The sequence below is a fragment of the Fukomys damarensis genome, unplaced genomic scaffold (genome assembly GCF_012274545.1).
Source record: "Fukomys damarensis isolate Sample0158 unplaced genomic scaffold, DMR_v1.0_HiC HiC_scaffold_37, whole genome shotgun sequence".
Lineage (NCBI taxonomy): Eukaryota > Metazoa > Chordata > Mammalia > Rodentia > Bathyergidae > Fukomys > Fukomys damarensis.
In genome coordinates this window covers 45,375,932-45,396,202 of record NW_022900949.1, presented here as the reverse complement: position 1 = coordinate 45,396,202, position 20,271 = coordinate 45,375,932, and the positions used below count along the sequence as shown (strand labels likewise).

The following is a 20,271-nucleotide window of genomic DNA, read 5'->3' as shown; positions in this document are numbered from 1 at the left end:
TATATATATATATGCAAAAATTTCCCTCAAATTAGCTATCCAGAATAATGTATCTACCTGGGGGACTAAGGAAAGCAAGAGTTGGCCCTTCCAGAGGAATGCATGTTTTTCTCGGTTTTATAACAGACTAGTTAAATGGGAGTGAAGATATAAAACTCACAGAATGGACAAGCAGAATTCTTCCACCTAGACTCAGGTGAAAGAATCTGGACGTTCTCAGGTTTCAACTCACTTGGGAATATAGGCTGCTTCTAAATATTTTCCTCGAATAGTAAAACTATCTAAATCATAGTGGTTTAAAACAATTATTTCTTTGACTCCCTATTATGTGAGTCAGCATTTTATGCTGTGCCCAGTGGGGCAATTGCTCTGGTCTCAAATGGAATTTCTCATGTGTGTGTTTTCAACAACAGGTAAGGACTAGCAAATGACAAGGGCAATGGGGAAAAGTGGGCTATCTTCTCCAACAGGTTAGCTGGGGCTTGGTCACATGGCAATGGCATAGGTCCAACCAAAAGGACAGAAACATTTAAGGTTCTCCTGGTCTAATCTTACCAGATGTACTGTCACTTCTACCACTCTACATTGGCTATAGTTACAGGGCCAGCCCAGATACAAGGGATGGGGAGCATGTCTTTCTATGAGAAGAGCTGAAAAGTCTCATTGTGAAGGAGATTAGACACTGAGAAAGGTTAAAAACATCCATTTGTGCAATCGCTCAGCACTGATATTATTGGTTGACCATTTTGCCAGCTCTGTGGATCAGGTCTTGTGGGAAAGTCTGATAAGAAGTCAGTGCAGCTTGGTGCTAGACGTTTATTGATGAGGATGAAGACATACTCTCAAAAAAGACATAACTAAGTTTGCAAACACTTCTTAGGCCACCTACTCCACAGATATTGCAACTTGTTGGCTGTTTCTTGATATTAACATTTCCCTTTCAGTATCCCAACTTCATTTGAGTTCTGCTTGTGGAAGCCATTTGAGTTCCATGGAATATACTATAAATGTTAGTAATTTTTTATTGTTGTTGTTGTTTTTTGAGACAGGGTCTCACTATGTAGTTGAGATTGAACTGGAACTCACTATGTAGTCCAGGTTGGTTTTGAACTCATGGCATCAGTAACTATTAATGTAAATGGATGAGGAAGGAAGAGGTGATGTCAATCTTCAAGACTTCTGTGTGGTTGTGGAAACGCGGAATCACAAGTACTTTAAGTACTTAGATTTCAAGCAACCACTTTTCTGATGGGATGGATTAGTCAATAAAAATTATTGTGTATGTGACACTAAAACTGACCAATCATATGAATTATGTGTAGGTATAGGTACTAGGTATATATGAGATAGATGAAACAAGAATTAAAAGAGTACAAAATTAGATGCTCAGAGATGGAGTCAAACTTTAAGAGCCTTAATTTTTTATTTTATAAGAATAAATTCTGTTTTGTTTTTATTACTGGAGATCAAACTCAGGAACTCTGGATTCAAATGTATGTAAGGCAGAACACTATACTACTAAGCTACACCCCAGACCAAGACTCAATTATTTATGGTGTCTACTCTCTTTATAATCTTCATTTTGGTCACCACAAAATGTTCTAGCAGTTAGAAGTGCATAATTTACTTAACTATTTTTCTGTCAAACACCCATGTTGTCTAGATTTTTTTATCATTAGAAATAGTGCTACAGTAAACCTTCCCAATACAGTATGTTCTCCTGCTCTTGTAAATGTCCTATCCTGATTCAAAGGGACAGTTATCCAGTATCTTCTATGACAAAAGCAATGATTGGCACAGAGTATATGCCTCATGACATTTATTGGTATGTTATTAATGCTCAGAGTTTTCATCATATTTTAAATTCCTACACAGGACAGATTCCCAGATATTCAAACATTTGAAGTACTCTTGCTCAAATATTTCCTTCGCACCAGAAAAGAACAAGCTTGCATGCATTGATTTTTCTTGGTGTGAAGAACCAGATAAAGGCGGTTATCAACCAAATTTCCTTTTACTTTACTTAGAAGAAATAATGAACTAAATTTGAGCAGGGCTGACTATATTAGAAACAACACAGAAAGGGAAGAGTGTTAACATTTCCTGTTACCTAGCGTGTAGCAGACACTGTGTAAAGCATAGCATTTAAATCATCTGGTGACATCATCTTCATAACAGCCAATAAATGAGTGTAGTCATGCTGTATTTCAAGGGAAATCCAAGTTTCTGAAAGATCATGTAATTTGCTCCATTCCAGTGTCATTGAGGTGGCTCACGGTGGAGCTAGGATTTCAATTCAAATTCATCTGACTTCAAAGCACTTGAAAAGTTCTAATTCTGGCCCACATTTATGCAAGTTTTCAGTCTGAAACAGGGTATTAAAATACCAGGCAACAGCTCGACGTGCTTATTTGGGGATGATTGTCTCTGTGGGCTGCTGACCTGTTGTATAGGAATCTGGGGCTCTGTGTTATCATGATCTGTCCTTCTTTGAAAATTATTAGGGAAGAAGCAGTATCTTTCCTTGTGTTCATAAGATATTCTGTCTTTACTGTTTGATTAAGTTCTGAGTTCTGACATACACTAACAGGTTCAGGGGAGATCTCAAGAGTTTCCTCTGTGAGTATTTTGTGCTTTGGGGTTGCTGCTAAGGCTCATCTTAGATGTCATTCACAGTCTTGCTGTGAGACACTCAGAGCATTGTGACTTAGCTCTTTTCATTTAATAGCTCTTGTCAGCACTATCCTGGCCCCATCCCAGCTAAGTTCAGCATGAAACCAGCATCTACTGAATGGCTCACTCCATTTCAATTTTGGATCCCAGAAGGAGAAGCTGGGCAATTTGTCAACATTTTTGTGGTATAGACCTGAAGAGTTTGTTTATTGCTCACACCTGAGACTAGAGGTCTGAGGCCTTCAAATTATAGTCCTCGGTATTCTTTGCTATTTTCTTCATTGGACAACAGACATTTCTATGGCTTTAAATCACTGTGCCTGTTGGAAAGGAAATCCCTTGCACTCACTTTGACCAGGTGACCAGAAACTGACTCTTAACAAGAGTCCTTCTGGTAGATTTTCTGTGCTACTGTTTTTGTTTTTTGTTTTTTTGTTTTTTTCTCTTACCTAATTTGGAATGAAACTGAACCCTTTTTTATCCTTTCTTTTACTTTCCCTCACTGTATTTACTTGACCTGAATGGTGAGTTATTGCTATTCCTGCATCCAGGAATCCTAGCAATGCCTCTCTCTTTCTGTATTCCTGTTGATTTTTTGTCTTGGTTCTTTTTTGAATCCTGGCATAGCTTGGGCTCAGTGCCTCTATGTCATGTAACTAGACTTAAGTCATGACACTGAGCATGTATGGGAAATTTAACAGCACTCAGAAGCCTCATAAAATGCTAATTAAGTATATACTACGTTTTATGCTAGAGGGTGTTTTGCACTGTGGTGTCCTGTTTTGAAAAGAGCTGACCCATGATTGAACTGTGTCTTCAGTGAGAAATAATGATGTAGAGCTGTCCAGCCTCCCCAGTTTGGCTTTTCCTGATGTACGACTTTGACAGATACTTTAGCAAATGAGATAGCTAGGTTTGACTCCACTTCAGTTTCTGTTCAGAGTCATATAGCAACTTTTTTTCCTTAATTTTATTGGTTCAGCTCTTTGGCAGTGGTGTGTATCTTCTGTAGTGATTGGACAGGAATTCATTGGAAAATGCAGTAAAGTGCAAAAATAAATCTGACCCCATTTTAATCAGGAAAACAGCATGAGCTTCTTACAAAATTCTAGGCATTGCCTGAGGACTGATTGATTTGCCTGCTGTGGGCACTACTAATAGAAATAGGCCATTTCTTTCAGTGATTTAGTCATCCACGAAGTGCCATTTTAGAAATACGTGTTCACGTCCCACATTGTATGGGTTCTGGATACTTCATGTGTTTGACATAAGCCACTGCTGACATACTGTCCTTTTCCTCTTTTCTACTTGTTTCCTTATAGCTAACATAGGAGTTCTTTTTAGAGCATCTTTCTACATGACTATTTTCTGTGATGACCTGATCACTTCACCCCCCAAAGAAGCTCTCAATTCCATATTCTTTTCTCTTTTCACCCTCATCGAGACATCCATATTTCTTGTAGAGGGTAGAGTAATTGCCTATTAGACACATCTGACTTTGGTCTTGGTTTTCCTCCATTACTACCAGATTAGCTCCCCAAAAGTATATATCTGTCCTGACACTCACTTGTTGAAGACCTTCATCATGACTTTAGGGCCATGCTTTTAGGATGATATCCTAAACTTCCACAACTGCAACCTCAGATTTGCTTTTTGAGATTATCTCTAAGTCAGTCTTCCCATCCTATACATAGATAACATCTCTGGCAGATACACAGTGGGAGGGCTTCACACAAGGATAATATCCCCACTTTGCTTAGCAAAGTAGGTTGAAGGAGACCTTATTTTCTCACTCATTCAATATTTTGACAATAGCTCAAATCTAGCTTAGCCCTGATATATAGGCATCTTTGAAATTGGCACATTGCTACCTTTAAGATTAGAACCCTATATATATTTGTTCTTTTTCTACCTGTAGTGGCTTAACGAAATATGATAGAATTAACAGGGTGGCCAGATATATTTATGCAAAACCTTTTTCTGTCATTGTTATTGAGAGGATACACCCTAAAAGCAGTTCCTATTCTACCACATACCCATCCATCTAATCATTAGTCAACATTCATATTTATTGAGCAATCTCTATATCCTAGGCACTTGCAAGGAGCTGAGAATACATAGGTTTTTAGGAGGTCCCCAAGCAGTTTGCTGTGTAATAGAGGTAGAAACCTATAAACAGGTCTGCATTTATTCAGCGTCATGAGAGCTGCAATAGCAATCATGGTTACACAGGGGCACAAACTCTCTTGGTCTGGTTAGGAACACTATCTGCAAGAAGGAGATGAATAAATAAACACAAAAATCTGAACCAACATTAAACAGTTCATATGAAGATCAGACCTGGGGGTGAAGGGAGGGCAGGGTATGGGGAAAAAATGAGAACCAAGGTCTGTCATGTAAAGGTACAAGACCCCAATGATGAATGTAACTGTACTGTATACCTAAAAAGTACTAACATACTCATTGAAAAAAAAAAAGTGATCAGACTTGATGTATAAGGCTCTTGACACTAAAGCCTGCTTTCTTTCCAGGGTTGGCGTTTGTTCTTTTGATGATAAAGAGAAGGCATTAACCCTAGCTGCTGCTATCACCTTCCCTTTTATGTAGCCTAGGACAACCTGTACATGCAAGCCCTAGACTTATCATGCTAGGCATATTTTACAGGTAGTGATTGTACTACGTGAAGGGAATCTAGGCTGCCATTTTGAACAATGATTGATGCAGTTAGTGGTAGAGCCTCTGCCATGATAGTAGAAGGATGTAGGAAAAGGTGGGCATCATCAAAGATTATTTCATCATATAATTTAGAGACTGAGGAATAACAAATTCTTTTTAAAAAAACTAAACGTAAAAAATGCCAGAGCAGGTAGGAAATAATGATCTTTTTGAGGTTAAAGCCTAATTCTGTGAGCCAGTCTTGCCCAAAGGATGGGCTCAGTGCAATGCTACCATATACTCTGGCCACTATACTGGGAGAATTCTGAGCTTAACCCAACCTTTTGGGTTCCCTGTCTTTGGGGAGGTTGTTCTGATGGCTCCAGTTGCTATTCTTGCCTTGGCCTAAAAGACACTGTATTTTACCTTTAAATAGTTTATTTTTACTTTGGGAAGATGTGGTTGTCAACTCTATGTTTGTTGTTTGTTTGCCTGTTTTTTCTAATGCAATTGTATCCGGTCTCTCAAGAGATAATTTAAAAAGTTAAAAACACACCTGCAGTAACACTCTGACATTTTTCTTTCACAGCCAGTTTTCAAAACTCTTTAAAGTGAATAAATACATCTGAAGCTTTATGGAAATGCCTTATTAGGAGAGTTTGGAGAAAAGTGTCTTTAATTGACTATGGGCACACTCAATTTAAATTCCAAAGTGTAATTGAGTTAAACCTTGTGCAGTTTTATTTTTTTTTATTTTCTTTTGGATTTTTGGTGAAGGAGAAAGAGAAGAATGCAGAGATGGAAGAAAAATAAAAACTGCTAAGCTATTATTTTTCCTTGTGAAATTTGAGTTGTAGTACTATTGGCATTAATAGCATTTTCCAAAATATCACCAATTTTCTACAATTTAACATTCATTTATATGTCCCAATTTAACTAATTATTTGATCAGACTAAGTAAAGAATAAGTAGCAACTGCCTTCCTTCTTCCAAACTCTTGCCTAGTTGAGATAAAACTGGAAGGTTAAATTTCTTCCTTAAACTTCTATAAAACTGTCACATCACATCAGATTCAAAGATCACTTTTTCAAAGATGTATTTCTTAAAGTAGGATAAAAGAAATAAAGATAGGTAGAAAGGAGAAAGGAAAACTCATTTTTTGTTTCAATACCATAAAACTCTGGGTTAAATTCTTGCTTAGTTGTCTATGTAAGAGTGTTGATCATTTAGGAAAAGTTGGCAAAACAAGGTTTATTAGTCCTAGGTTTATCCAGCCTATCTCATCCCCCTTCAAGACCGAGGGCACCAAGATAATAGTAACTACAGTAATTTTCAGTCTTTGTTCAGTTGCCAGCTTTTTCAACATGCATTCTACATCCCTGAAGTAACAGCTAGAAGTCTCCAAACCTACAATAATAATTTCAGATTCTAAGAAAAGCAGAGCTTTGCAGGCCACCCTACGGTGAGATCACCACTACCAACCCAAGCAAGAACAGTGAACTGATGGGAACTGAATCGCCCTTTGAGCCATGAGGATTCCTCCAGAGCTATGAACTAAAACAGAGATAATGAACAACCAAACCAACTAGACCTTGGCCCACCTCAGTCAATCCACAAAAGCTGGCCTTGTACTTTGATGAGTGGACCAGTATGAACCCCTGCATCAGATACTTAAGCTGAAGTCCTTTCCTATTCCCCTTTAGTTTCTAACTGTACCTAATAAACCTGCCTATGCCTTACACTAACAGGTCTTGACATTCTTTTTCTGTGACTTGAATGACACTGTGTTCCTAAGCATGACTTCACATCACTCTATACATGTTAGAGTTCAAATGTTTTTATTTTTGTAATTATCTGTTTTAGATGCTCAACTCTCTTACACTGTGGCATTATTCAGGCAGAACCATGCCGTGTTTATCTTCCCATTGTCTTGTACAGGTCACAGAGCAGAGCACATGGTCATGGTGGTTATCAAATGAATACTATCAGCATCTCCATAGATACATCATACTGGTAGAAGTCGAGAAGTGATGCCTTTGAAGAATTAATCATAATTATGGCAGAGGTCCAATAGTAGAACATCTAAGGTCATATTTTCTAGAATTTAATATTCATTGAATATTAAGGACCCAATATTTGCATCCCCATGAAATTCATGTTAAAGGCCTTAACCCACGTGGGACTGTAGTTGAAGTTAGGCCTGAGAGAAGGTTCTGAAAACTAAAGGAGGTCATAATGGTGATAGGACTGGTCCCCTCATAAGAAGAACAAATATCAGAGCTCCCTTTCTCAGCTGTATGAGAACACAGTGAGAAGTTGGCTCCCTGTAAACCAGAAGACAGTCCTCATCAGGAATCAAATTAGCTGCTACCTTGATCTTGGACTTTCTAGCCTCCTGTGAGAAAATAAATTTGTATTGTTTAAACCACCCAGTCTGGTATTCTGTTATCACAGTTTGACCTAAAACCGTGTGTATTTCTAGACAGACGTTTGTAGACAGACATTTATATAAAACAGCTTATTCAGTGATCTTTGATCTGAAAAGTACTGATGTGTTTATGTCTGATGTTATTGACAAACATCTAGCATTAGTGAACAATGACCAACCATCTTATAAATCCTATATGGAGGATAACACTTATCCAGCCTTCTGTATCTATTAAACTTGAGGAATCAGTAAAGTCTATAACTACAGATCCCTCATTTCCATGTTCCAGGTTCCTGCAGCATAGGACAAAAACATGTAATAGAGGCCTTGAGTTTGAACCCTGCTAGAAAATACATTTGACAAGCTTGCAGTACAACCTGAATGAGAATTTTCTAATAGCTCTGTGCTGAACACATTTGACTGGTGAGGGGTTCTCTGTAAGGAGATGAAGATCCAGCCTGGATTAGCTCATGACGTGAAGCCAGCCATCATCATGATTCAGTCATGCTCAAAAAATTCATGGGCAAGTCCCTGTAAATTGAAGATGCCCCATACTGCCTCATACTCTTTTTCTCCCCAGAGTTTAGGAACCCTTTTCATGTGTGAGGCCCAGAGTGTGAGAGACTGGTGCCATGGGTGATAACGATACTTTAGTACTAGGCAAGGAATATAGAAATGTTAAGAATTTATTGATATACTGCAAGAGAGCAATGGACAAGTCAGAGAAGACTGTGGCATAAGGGTGAAAGGCTGAGATTTTTATATTTGATATGAACTGAGGGGGCTGGAAGCATCACTCCAAAAATGCTTTCATCAGATCATAATGGTTGTTGTTCATCCATCTCAGCTCTAAGGATAGCCAGGTATCATTTGAAACTAATACAATGGTTTTATTCAACAGAGTCCATTGTCCTTGGTATTGCTACAAACAGTCCTTCTGGTCAAAATTAATTAACAAATATGTAAAGATTGACTAATGTTAGTGATCAAGGAGATTAGAATAAAATACACATTTTTTTCTCTCATTGAGTTTATGGGTACATTTTAGGTATACAGTACAGTTACATTTATTTATATTTGAAAAAGACTTTTAAGGTTGGGATTCAGGAAGAAATCGTATTCTTTAAGACAGGATAGGCAGCTCACTAGTGATACATGCATTTTTTGCATAGCTTACAGGGAGGAAAGTTAATGTTTCACCACAGACTTATTCACCTGCAGTGTGGCCTTTTAAGAAATAACAGTTAAATAGCCGTGATTCCTCAGGAAATACTAAGTCAGATTTACATATTAAATATGTGAACAGAGTAAAGCCCTGGGTCATTCATTATAAATCATGAGACATGTGAAATAGTCTTGCTTTCAGCTCATATCTCCTGGACCAGTGAGAATGCCAAGTGAGATAGACTTGATGAGGCCTGTGTTTCAATGCAGAATTGACTTTCATGGCTAGAGAATACCAAACCTGCAGAGTTTAATTATTCAGTACGGAGTGAGGCTGACATGGAAACATGTCCAGAGGTTGGAGGTGACTGTTCCTGTAGGGAATGAATAGGAAATGGTCTGCCCTTTTCCAAAGAAAGTGAGAGCAGTCATCTGGTTGGAGGCAAAATGTTGTTACCTTTGCAAAGAAAGTTAAAGTTGCCCAACGTCGTTAGTGAAAGGAATATTTGTGCATTATTCTAACAACAAAGCAAAGGCAGCAAGAGGAAGGCTCCTGCAGCCTGCTTCAGGGAGCCACAGTGGCACTGATGCTCTTTGAGTGGGAGGTTTCTGTTCATTTGCAAATGTGATGACATTTTCAGCTTTTTGTACCAGGAACGGAAGCACCTTGGGAAGCTTGTGGTTGAATGCTTTCTCCCTAGAGAGCAGCAAATGAGGTCAAATCCATTTACTGATGGAAGGTGGGGGGTGCTGAGAGGAAGGGGTGGACTGTGTGTGGCAATAACTTCTAGTTTGAATTGATTTAGGAAAAATGTTTTTATTTGTTTCCTTCCTCCAGCCTAGATTATTTCCTCCAGAGACATCAGAAATAAGGCATGGAAAACATGTTCCCATTGTACAAAGCTATGGTGTAGTTGTGTGCCCTTGACCCGAGGGAGCAGGCCTATGACTGTGACTATAACCAAGCTTCAGAGGATGGTACACCTGGCCTCATCCAAGAGGGGAGTCAATTCAATGACTCAACAAAGAGCTAATTGGGTAGTGGCCAAATAACTTCCTTATGTTGTTAATGAAGCTGAAGATGATTCCAAAATGGCTTAATGTGGTTACAGGAAATAATATCAGAAATGAAATATGAAATGTGGTATCTCCCAACCTCCCAGCTGTATGATTCACTGAGTTCTTGTTCTCTAAAAACCGAGGAATGAATTCTAGGAACAAAGGAGGTTAAGAGTAGGAAGATATGTATTGATAGGAAAGTTCCTGAGGGGCAGTGGGGGTTCCAACTTGGTGGCTATAGTTTTATAGGATGAAACCCATGTGGCCACAATCTGGGACATAGCCATGAACATCCAATAAGTTTACAAGTATAGTCACTTAGGTAATGGTGGTCTAACTGGGAAACTAGTCATGTAACAAGCATGGTGGGAAAAAGCAAGGATTCCCCTAGGAAGTGATGGGTCCAGAGGTCTCTGGTCACCCACCAGGGTGGTTGATATCTGTCTAGACTTCTTTAGGATCAGTGTTTGTTCTTTGAGGAAGTATGTAGGTCTGGCTGACTTGTATTTATCTTGAGGCCTGGTGTTCAGCCAATGTGTTTCCTGATGCTGCTATGATGTGTTTTATCTTTGTTTTGATCCTCTTGAGGACCTAGCCCTATCTGACTGCCTATAGTATTTCTGCCTAGCTCATCTGTCTATAATAATGTGGCAGAAACTGTCTTAAGATGGCTTTGATTCAAATAACCTTGGGCAGCTGTGAAGAAAGTGCTCCATTCATGAACATCTCTATCACTTCTGCAAGCCAAAGATATTGGAGCCCAGAGGCAATGTACTTGATACTGAGCCTACCCCCTCAGTTTAGAAGGAGCCCTGATAACATTAAATGACTTATAGGGTCTGCTCTGTGCTTTAGTGAGTATGGCTGTCATGCTGGAATCCTGGACTCAACTGTTGACTTTCAGGCCTTGATTACAAACCAGGGATCAATGAGTGTGCTGTAACTAAGCTTCGGGGGGAAAAGTAAGATCAAGGAATTTCCAAATGATTATGGAAAAACTAGATTTTTTTTCAACTCACCAGCAGATTTTTGACTCATGGCAGATTTTCTACTGGGATAGTGATAGTGCACTTCACCCCTCTGAACATCAGCTTTGCTTTGTTGTCTTCAAAATAAATCAATAAACAACTAACAAAAATAGTACTGCCTGCTACTGCCATCACACATAGCGCCTTTGCAGAAATGGGGGCAAAAAGTCCCCTCTGGTGGTTGCATTTGAGAAAGACACCCTTTCCACTGGGCTGACTGCCCACTGTGGCAGCAGACCAGCTTGAGGAGGGGCTGGATTTTATCTCTTCTTAGGCAGGCTTTCATAAACACAAGCTGTGCAATCGAATGCAGGGACCCTGGCACCAGCCTTAGCCACCCAGGGAGTTAAGGGCAAGTGAGGAAGAGCATGTGTTTGTTCAAGTGCTTGGTAAGGTGTGGTGCCTCTTATCAGTGGAAGTCTCACAAAGATGTTGGAAATGGTGGACCACAGAGAGCTCACTTTATAGTGAAATTGTGTTTGAGCATCTGAGTTCTGTTCATTCCCACTCTTTATACCCAGCTCGACTGCATCCCTGAACAAGTTGTTTCCAAAACTGAAAAGATTTTCAATGAGTATTTTCTTCAGAAAGGTTTCAGGAAGATATAAAACTCCAAATGTCAGGGCACATCCCACAGAGAAGTGTGGTTCCCATGAGGCAGTCAGAGGTGGCTTCTGCATATATATATCGTGTGTGTGTGTGTGTGTGTGTGTGTGTGTGTGTGTGTGTGTGTGAAGGACCTCATAGTTTAATCCTGGTGCTTGCTGGGACAGCTGCATATGAGAAGCAGGGAAGAAGGGTAACCACTGACAACCAGCTCACAGAAACAGAGTACATGACATCCTAGTGGCTGGTGATATAACTCCTGATTTGAGGATTCTGATCTCAGCTGCATAGACATGAAGGTTTACAAACCTGTTACCTTCTTCTCTGTGATCCTCTCCTTTTGGAGGACATATTTTGAATTGAGACCAGAATGAAGAAGCCAGAAACCAGTGTGGACTCTGGGTTTAAAGCATTTCAGAAAAAATAACCACTAGTGTAAAGGTCCTGGGGCAAACATAAATTTAGTGTATTGAAGAAAAACATCAAAGGATAAATGGGTCAATATGTTTGGATTTTAGTAAGTGAGATAGTGAATACAGAAATAGCCAGAGCCATGGATAGAAGTCATATCATGTCAAGCAGTAGTTGTAGTTGTCAGTGCCCTGGATAAAGAAGATGTGGGTTTGTTTTTAATAAAATGGAGTACTACTCAGCCATAAAGAATGAGACATAGCTAAGTGGGTGCACATTGAAGTGATACTCTTAAGTGAAACAAATAGGACACACACATGTAAATATTGAATAGTTTCTCTGGTGTGAAAAACTAAAAGTGTAACTAAGGATCAAAATGTATAATTGATATTGTGTAATAGGAAGAAAAGGTCTAAAGGAGTAGGGAAAATGGGAGGGGTAGGGGAAAAGAAGAATGGAAAAGAAAAAAATATGGTAAAGGAACAAAAATGGAAACAAAGTCTTTGTAAATAGGGAAAAGTAGAGGGGATGAAGGGAGGGCAAGAAAATGGGGAAAAAATAAGAACCAAGATACATCATGTAAAGGTACAAGATCACAATGATGAATGTGACTGTATTGTATACCTAAAATGTACCAATGCAATTAATGGGGGAAAAAAAGAAATGCACTTGTTTCACCTACATTCTGATTATTTTTCTCTGAAGTGCATCCAGGCACTGGTGTTTATTTTTCTTGCTACTGCTGTTGTTCTTTTAGGCTCTCCAGATGATTCCAATCATTGGTTAAAAATCAGTGAAGAGTCTTAGAGGCTATGGTAAGAAGTTTGTTATTTATTTTAAGAACAATGGGAAACCATGAACAATTCTAGGCAGGAAAGTAACATGAAACAATTTCCATGGTTAAAATGGCCCTCTTTCCCCTGTAGAAAGAATAGACTGAAAGAATAAAAGGAGGTAAGAAAGAGGCAAAGTAGCAGAAGGCTGTGACAAATATCCACGGAGCCTTAGTTCAGTGGAAAGAGAAGTGAACTATGCTGAAATGTTGTGAAGGTGAAGCCCCCCACAGCACTGCCTAAAGTGCTTATTTAGTAGTAGGTTGGCTATGAGGATATAGAAAAAAATGAAGAACTATTGAATTTTGGTTGGAGCAACTTAGTGCACATTGTGACAATTAGGGAAACAGAGTACCCTGAGAAGAAGTAAGGATTTTGTTGGTGGAAGGGGTGCTTCTAGGAAGACAGTGGAATGAAACATTCTATTTCTGGCATTTCATATTGGAGATAAATCAGATTTCTAAGTTTGTTGTCTGGTCAGCATTTGCACACTCACTTGAGGAATTTAGGATAAGTCAGGGGTATGCAGCAAAATTTGTGAGTTTACATGATATATCTTTAGTATTTCAAGCCATAGGATATGATTTTCTGGAGAGCAAATATGGTTACAGTTTTGGGGTGTGATACTGTTTAGGGGTTCCCAGCTGAATAAGTGCTTTGGAGCAAATTAAAATGGAGAATAATGGCTTTGTGCAGAACACCTTCACACTGGTATTAAAATCCATTTTATTTTTAAAAATATCTGAACTAGAAGGAAATAAATTAAAAGAATTTGTTATGTATAAACTCTTGTTGATTGCTTTTGCTCTTAAGAAACAGATATGAGAATAGTGTGAGAATAAACCTTTCAATAACAAGATCCCTGGATCCTTTCATGGTATAACCAACCAACATAAGTCATTGTCATCAATTTCTGCCCCATTTCTGATTCCAGTCTGGTTCTACTTCACAGGGAGCACCTAAGTACTTTTAGTTCCTAGTTTCCTTTCATTCCAATTCAAGCAGAAAATTTCTAGTTTTTTACTGAATAATCATAATCCAATATCCCAAATAATTCAATGACATCTAATATCTTTTTTTTAATGAAAACAACCCTAGAGTATTAATGGCTGAAATAGTAGAGAAAGCCCAGGAAAGATGAAATCAGCCACCAACATGGACCAATGTCACATGTGGCCATAGCGAAGGAGGCTTTTCAGAGAATTCTGATGAGTTTCTCTATCCCAGAAAAATATCAGTAACTTAACCTTCTTTCACATCTTCTGTACTATGTTGATTAGTTGACTTATAGAATAGTCTTCAATATTCTGGAGAAGCATTTCTGGGGAAATGCAGGATTTTCCAAACAGTAAGTCAGGGGTTGATTTGTAGGTCTTTAAGTTTCATCTCAACTGTTTAATTGAACTAAGAACAGATCAGTTCTCCCACTTTGTCAAATCAAGGGAATGTGGATGCTTTGGGTGCTGTCCATGGTACTTAGTTTTGTACTGTAGCTTAGGAAAAACTCCTGAATGCTAAGCAAGGAGCCACTTAAAATAGGTGTTGAGAAAACATGACTATGCTGACTCAGTAATCAACAACTCTTCTTGGGATTCAGTAGTTCCAGGTTATTTTGCTTTCTACAAAGTTGATTGTGCACCTAATTAACTTGTCAGTCACAAGATTGTTAAAAATAATTTTTGATGATAAATCACTTTGATTTTGACATAGTTGAGGGGAGTACAAAAAGTTAAGTGACACCACTGTGACAAAACTTTCGTTTGTGTCTATTTATTTACAAGCAAAATTTTCTCAGTTCTAAGCATTTTTAAAAATGAAAACTAGGAATGTAACTGAGACTGAATCTCATTTTTCTAACAGTTGGTTATATTCACTCACAAAGGTCTGAAGTAATTGAGGGAGAAGCAGTTGCCTGTCCATCTCATTAAGAAATGATTTTAAATTACAGTTTTAACTCCAGTAATTATCAAAATTTTGAATATAATTCATTGTTTTAATCAGTTTTACAATTATAATTACAATGATAGTGCAATCCAAATGAAAATCTTTAACACAGTGTAACAGGACTGTTTTTTAAAAGATTTACATTTGTAGACATATTTCTGTAACTGAGAGATATGAGTGACTAAGCAACAGAATCTTTTAAATGATAAAACTGTATTTCATTAGGTTAAAATTCCATAAGGAAAGTAAAATGGCAATATAATTTGAAGGAAAAAGTGAAAGTTATAAAATCTGTTAAGGAAGAGCTTCTCTGCATGTTTTTAATAGACGATAGCATTGCCATCATTATGGGTAATTTGATACACTGCCCCTTTTTAGATTTCAAATAGATTTAAGATAGTAAGATTAAAATCTCATATTTGTGTTCTTTGCAGCTATTGAAACATGATAAAATATTCTAAATTCCAGCTTAGAAGTATTTGAGTCTGTGGTGTTTCAGAATTCTTTCAGAAGGCATATAAGTACCATCCAGAAAATGACTCTTTTAAAGCATGAAACAGATGTTTTGATGGGTCAGTTAGTTTCTTCTCAGCAAGAACACCAATCTTCATTGAAAATGGTTACTCTTAGGCCACTTGGCATTGGCATTAAAAAATAACCACTGGAAATTATACATGCATCATATGTGAGATATTTACCTTTCTCTCTCCTCTCTTTCTCCCCCCCTCTACACACACACACATACACACACACACACACACACACACACACACACGTGTACTTTTTTCAAGACACGGCCTCACTATGTAGTCCAGGCTGGCCTTGAATTTGCAGTGATCCTCTTTGCTCAGCCTCCTGAGTGCTAGGATTATAGTTGTGCACCACCACACCTGGAGACAGGGTCTCACTGTGTCGTTCATGCTGGTCCTGAACTCACTATGTAGCCTAGGCTGGTATCTATATCTATAACTATCTATATCTATCTATACTTGAAATTGTGATCTTCTATCTTCAGCCTCCCAGGATGCTTGGATGGCAACTGTGTGGCACCATGCACTCCTGTAACCATTTTTAAGTGTACATGTCTGTAGCATTAAGTGTCTTTACATTATTGTGTGACCATTACCACCATGGAAATATATTTTTAAAAAATAGTATGTCAAACTAAATTTGTTGCACTTATTCATGTTTGTTAAGAGAAAAGTAGACATATGAAGCTGCCTACCTCATTTTCTGTAGCACAGTGATGGAAAGTTGTTTATTCCATGCTGCCTTATGAGTAACATGTGAAAGATACCTCCTAGTATTCAGGTCTTACAAAGAATTTGACTTTAAAAATGTTACCTGATGCTGGGCTGTTTTTTAAATTTTCTTAAAACCCTGTAATAATCGTGTGTTCCTTATCTGATAAAATGTAAAATAAAAAGAGAAGAGTGGCTACCTTTTGCCAGGGCAGGTGAGTCACATGCTCAGCCTTCAATGACTTAGGACCCATCTTTGAAGTCCTAGAAATAGAGTCCAACACAGTGCCTGTGCTTTGGGATGATTTTGTGCCTAGGTATGTTCTGTTATCTTCACATAAAGTAACATATCTAGCTTATTAAGGGAAGTCCATTGTTTTCATCTATTCTCTCAGTGACTGTTGATTTTGTACCTACTATTTTGTGGTCACAACCATGCTGACATTGGGCTACAAATAAAAGGTATAATAACTACAGTGGACCCTTGACTTTCAAATTCAATTAACTCACATTGGTTGTAACTCAATACAGCTGAGATCTGGATGTTTATCTGGGAACACAGTATAGATAACAAAAAGCAGATCTTCCATTAACCTAATTAACCCAAGTTGTTCATATGTCAGACGTTGTAATCTGAGGGTTCACTGTTTCCTGAAAAATTCAGGGCCTAGTATGGAAAAGAGAATTATTCTGAGTGTTACCAGTAGAGTAAGCGCTGCTATTGTCAGCTGAGGGCAAGAAGAAGCTTCAGAGGGAGGGACAGTGTCTCAGCAGAGTCGCAGAAGACAAGCAGGCATCAGCAAGGTGAAGGAAAGAAAGGGAATTTATAGACCGAAGGAGCATCTGGTTTTCTCAAATAGCCTTCATCAGGCTGGGTCTCTTCATCACCTGTACTGGGGAAATTTGAACATCTAAATTAGACTCTTAAGAAAGATATCACTTAGAGCCAGGCTAAGATTCAATGGCAAATGAAGGTAGCCACATTGGGGTGAAAGGTAGCCCAACAACTCCAGGTAGAGCTGCTGGAGTGTAAGGAAATTATTTAGCAGGACACAGCAGCAGCCCTGAAGAAGGTGAGTTTTGGGGAAGTGAATTTTCAGCTGTCCCTGTGTTCTGGAATTCTCTGACTGAAAGACATGGGTGTTTACTTTTGTGAGAGCACAGAGATTAGTGTAGCTTTTCACTAAAGGTCAAGCAATGCATGAAAAGATGTGTATAGCTCCCAGATGTTGCTGACAGGAGCAGGAGAAAAGACTGAATTGTCACACATGTGTGTGTATGAATACAAGTTGATATCACGCTGAGAAGCTGCCTGAAATGGGACAGGGTACCTGGAATCGGGAGGAACAAGCATTATTCTTCCCATACCTCTCTTTCTTCTTATCCAGTCTTCACTTAAGGGTTTGACAAGCTGTGTGGGTTAGAATAAGCAGAGACATGGATTGGGTGCCTACTATGTGTTTTAAGCTTTATCTCATTGTCAGCTTCTTTATGTCATTGTCATCTGTACCAAATGTAGGGAATGTAAGCCGCCTTTGTGGATCTAACATTACCTGTGCACAGTTCCAACTGGATTTACCCTGTCCTACTGGGAATATTTTCTTCAGTATGTGCCTGTTCCTTAGATGTATGACTTTTTTTTTTTCCTGGGTGAAGTATCTTTCCAGGAATCATAAAGAGAGCACAGGACTTTCACAAGACAAATGAAATCATCCAAAGAAATTCAGAGGTTTGCTCTGGGACTCAATACCAGCAAACTTTGTAGACCCTCTGACATTGAACAGTTGGCAAACACTACCTAGAGGACCGAGGTGCCTGACAGCTGCTTACCTCCAGCCCCACGGGACATTTTTGTACAACTTTCCTGTGAAGCAAGGTGCTTGCTGAAACTATTTTCCACATGTAATCCACATGTAATCATCAGGACAAAACATTCCCAAAAGCTCATACCTTTCACAGACTTCACAGAAAGCAGCTCCCTCTCTATTTTTGACATTTGAGAGTTCATTCCCTCCACCTCAGCCCACAACACACAGACCTATACAAACATATTGGCAGTGGTGCTCAATGACTCTCCAACAGGTGGTCAGCTACAGTAAAAACTCACTGTAACCTGTTCATAACCCCCCAAAACCAAAATAAAACAAAACAAAAAACCAGCCTCCATTTTAATTAGCCGGTACACTACATTTAAAGTCATGCTTATGTCTAAAGTCTATATAACCTGCTTAGGGAACTGGCATCATGGACGAGAACCTTCCTATTTGAAGGGAAATAACCAATGACACACAGCCAATCAAGGGCTTTGTACACCACATACTGGTTTCTACTTTAGCAACTGTGAATCAGCTTGGGGCAAAAGAGTGACCGCCACAGAATTTATTCTACTAGTTCAAGTAGGAGGTTTACAAAACCTTAGCCTTGCGATTGGAGTGGAAGTGGCTCAGGACTTCTTCTCCCTACCTGGAGTAGTAAGACTCCACCCCCAGGGCCTCACGCACACTGGTGATGTGCAGCTCCAGGACTGAGCTGGTTGCGGTTGGCAGAATGACGCTGCCCCCAGCCTGGAAGTCACTGCAGCTCTCCACTGCGTTGTCACCCAGGTAGTGCTCGTGAAACTTCAGGATGCCTGCCCCAGTAGCAAGCAGCCAGCTATACAGGTACCCTGCAGCCAGGGAGTAGTAAAGCATGAGTCCTCGCTGGCTATTAACCATCTCTAAGATCTGATCCATGGTGACTGAGGAGTAGGGGTCTGAGTCCTGTTGTCCCATTTGTCGTTCCACCAGCAGATCAGCAAATGCCCTGGTCCGACCTCTTTCTGCCACGGCCAGGGCTTCATCAAGCTAGCCCAGGCTGACAAGCAACCGCTGCAAGGCCTGGTAGGATGATGTCTGCAGGTCACACAGGGACAGCTTGTAGTCCGTGCTCCTGTATGACTTCCTTAAAAGCAGAGATTTCTGATTTTTGTAGACCCTTAATACAGAATTTGGTACTAAAATGCTTAATAAGCTGAACTGCCTCTCTTCAGTAGTGTTTTACATTAGATGTCTCATTGAATAACCATAGCAAACACTCCCATAATGTGCAGCAGGTACTGGGATTGCTTCTAAATGCTTATTAACCTGCACAGTTCTTCTAAAACCCTGAAAAGTGGGCACTAGTATTATCTCCCATTAAATAGAGAGTTACCAAGTCATATACAGGTCAAATAATTTGGCACAATTCCACAACCAGCAGTAGCAGAGCTAAGGTTTGAACCAAGGAAGTCTAGCTGCCATGTCTTATCTTTTGAACTGTTTGTTCCTACCACAATACTATTAGGTGGATCTTTATCATTTCATTTTGCAAAGAAGGGTACATCTCTGAGAATACGAAATGATTTTTTCAAGACACACAGCTACTAATTGGCTGTTCTGGGATTTATATTCAAACGTGTGTCTAAAATGTGCCCTCAAATTCTCATTGTGTAGAAGGTGGTTGGATTACAGGGGTACTATATTCATCAGTGGATTAATCAATTGATGAATTCAGTAGCTGAATGTGCCACTGGGAGGTGGGTCCTGGTTGGAGATGACTTACTAGGGGCATGACCTGAAAGAAAATATCCTCATCCCCAGTTGCTCCCTTCTCTCTCTGCTTTCTGACTGCCACTAATTGAGCATCTTTTCTTTTGCCATGCCCCTCTGCCATACTGTTTCTGCCTTGGAACCAGCCAACTATGGACTGAAATTATGAGCCAAAATAAACCTCTCCTCCTTTAAGTTGTGTATGTCAGATATTTTGTCCCAACAACAGGAAAATGGCTAAGAGGATATGCAGTTCCAAATTCAAGTTTACACTCCTGAAGAATCGATACAGAAACAGTTATCTTAAATTTTATTGAGGAAGTGAGAGGGTTAGGGCATTCTCTCTTCAAGTGTGTACAATGAGTAAACTAAAATTGATGGTCAGAGCAAGGGTAAGATCAGACTGAACTTTCCTCTGTTACTGGACTCTTATTTAAGTGTGTGAGTATGTGTGTGTGTGTGTGTGTGTGTGTGTGTGTGTGTGGTTGAGTTCTCTGAATACCATATTAATATGTGCCCAGTATAAATCATGTAAATAAAGAATAAATAAGAGAAAACCACAATTATCATTCTGACATAATTATTATTAATTTATATTCTTTAAGTATGTATGTATTATAGATAAGTATACTTATTTGTGCTTTTTTTTTTTTTTTTTTTTTT

At 39.0% G+C, this 20,271-nt stretch overlaps 1 protein-coding gene across 1 annotated transcript in view; it reads left to right on the top strand.

Annotated features, from left to right (window-relative positions):
• The window catches only part of Cpne4 (copine 4), a 522,029-nt gene that overhangs the window by 260,847 nt on the left and 240,911 nt on the right, over positions 1-20,271 (top strand). The window lies entirely within an intron of this gene.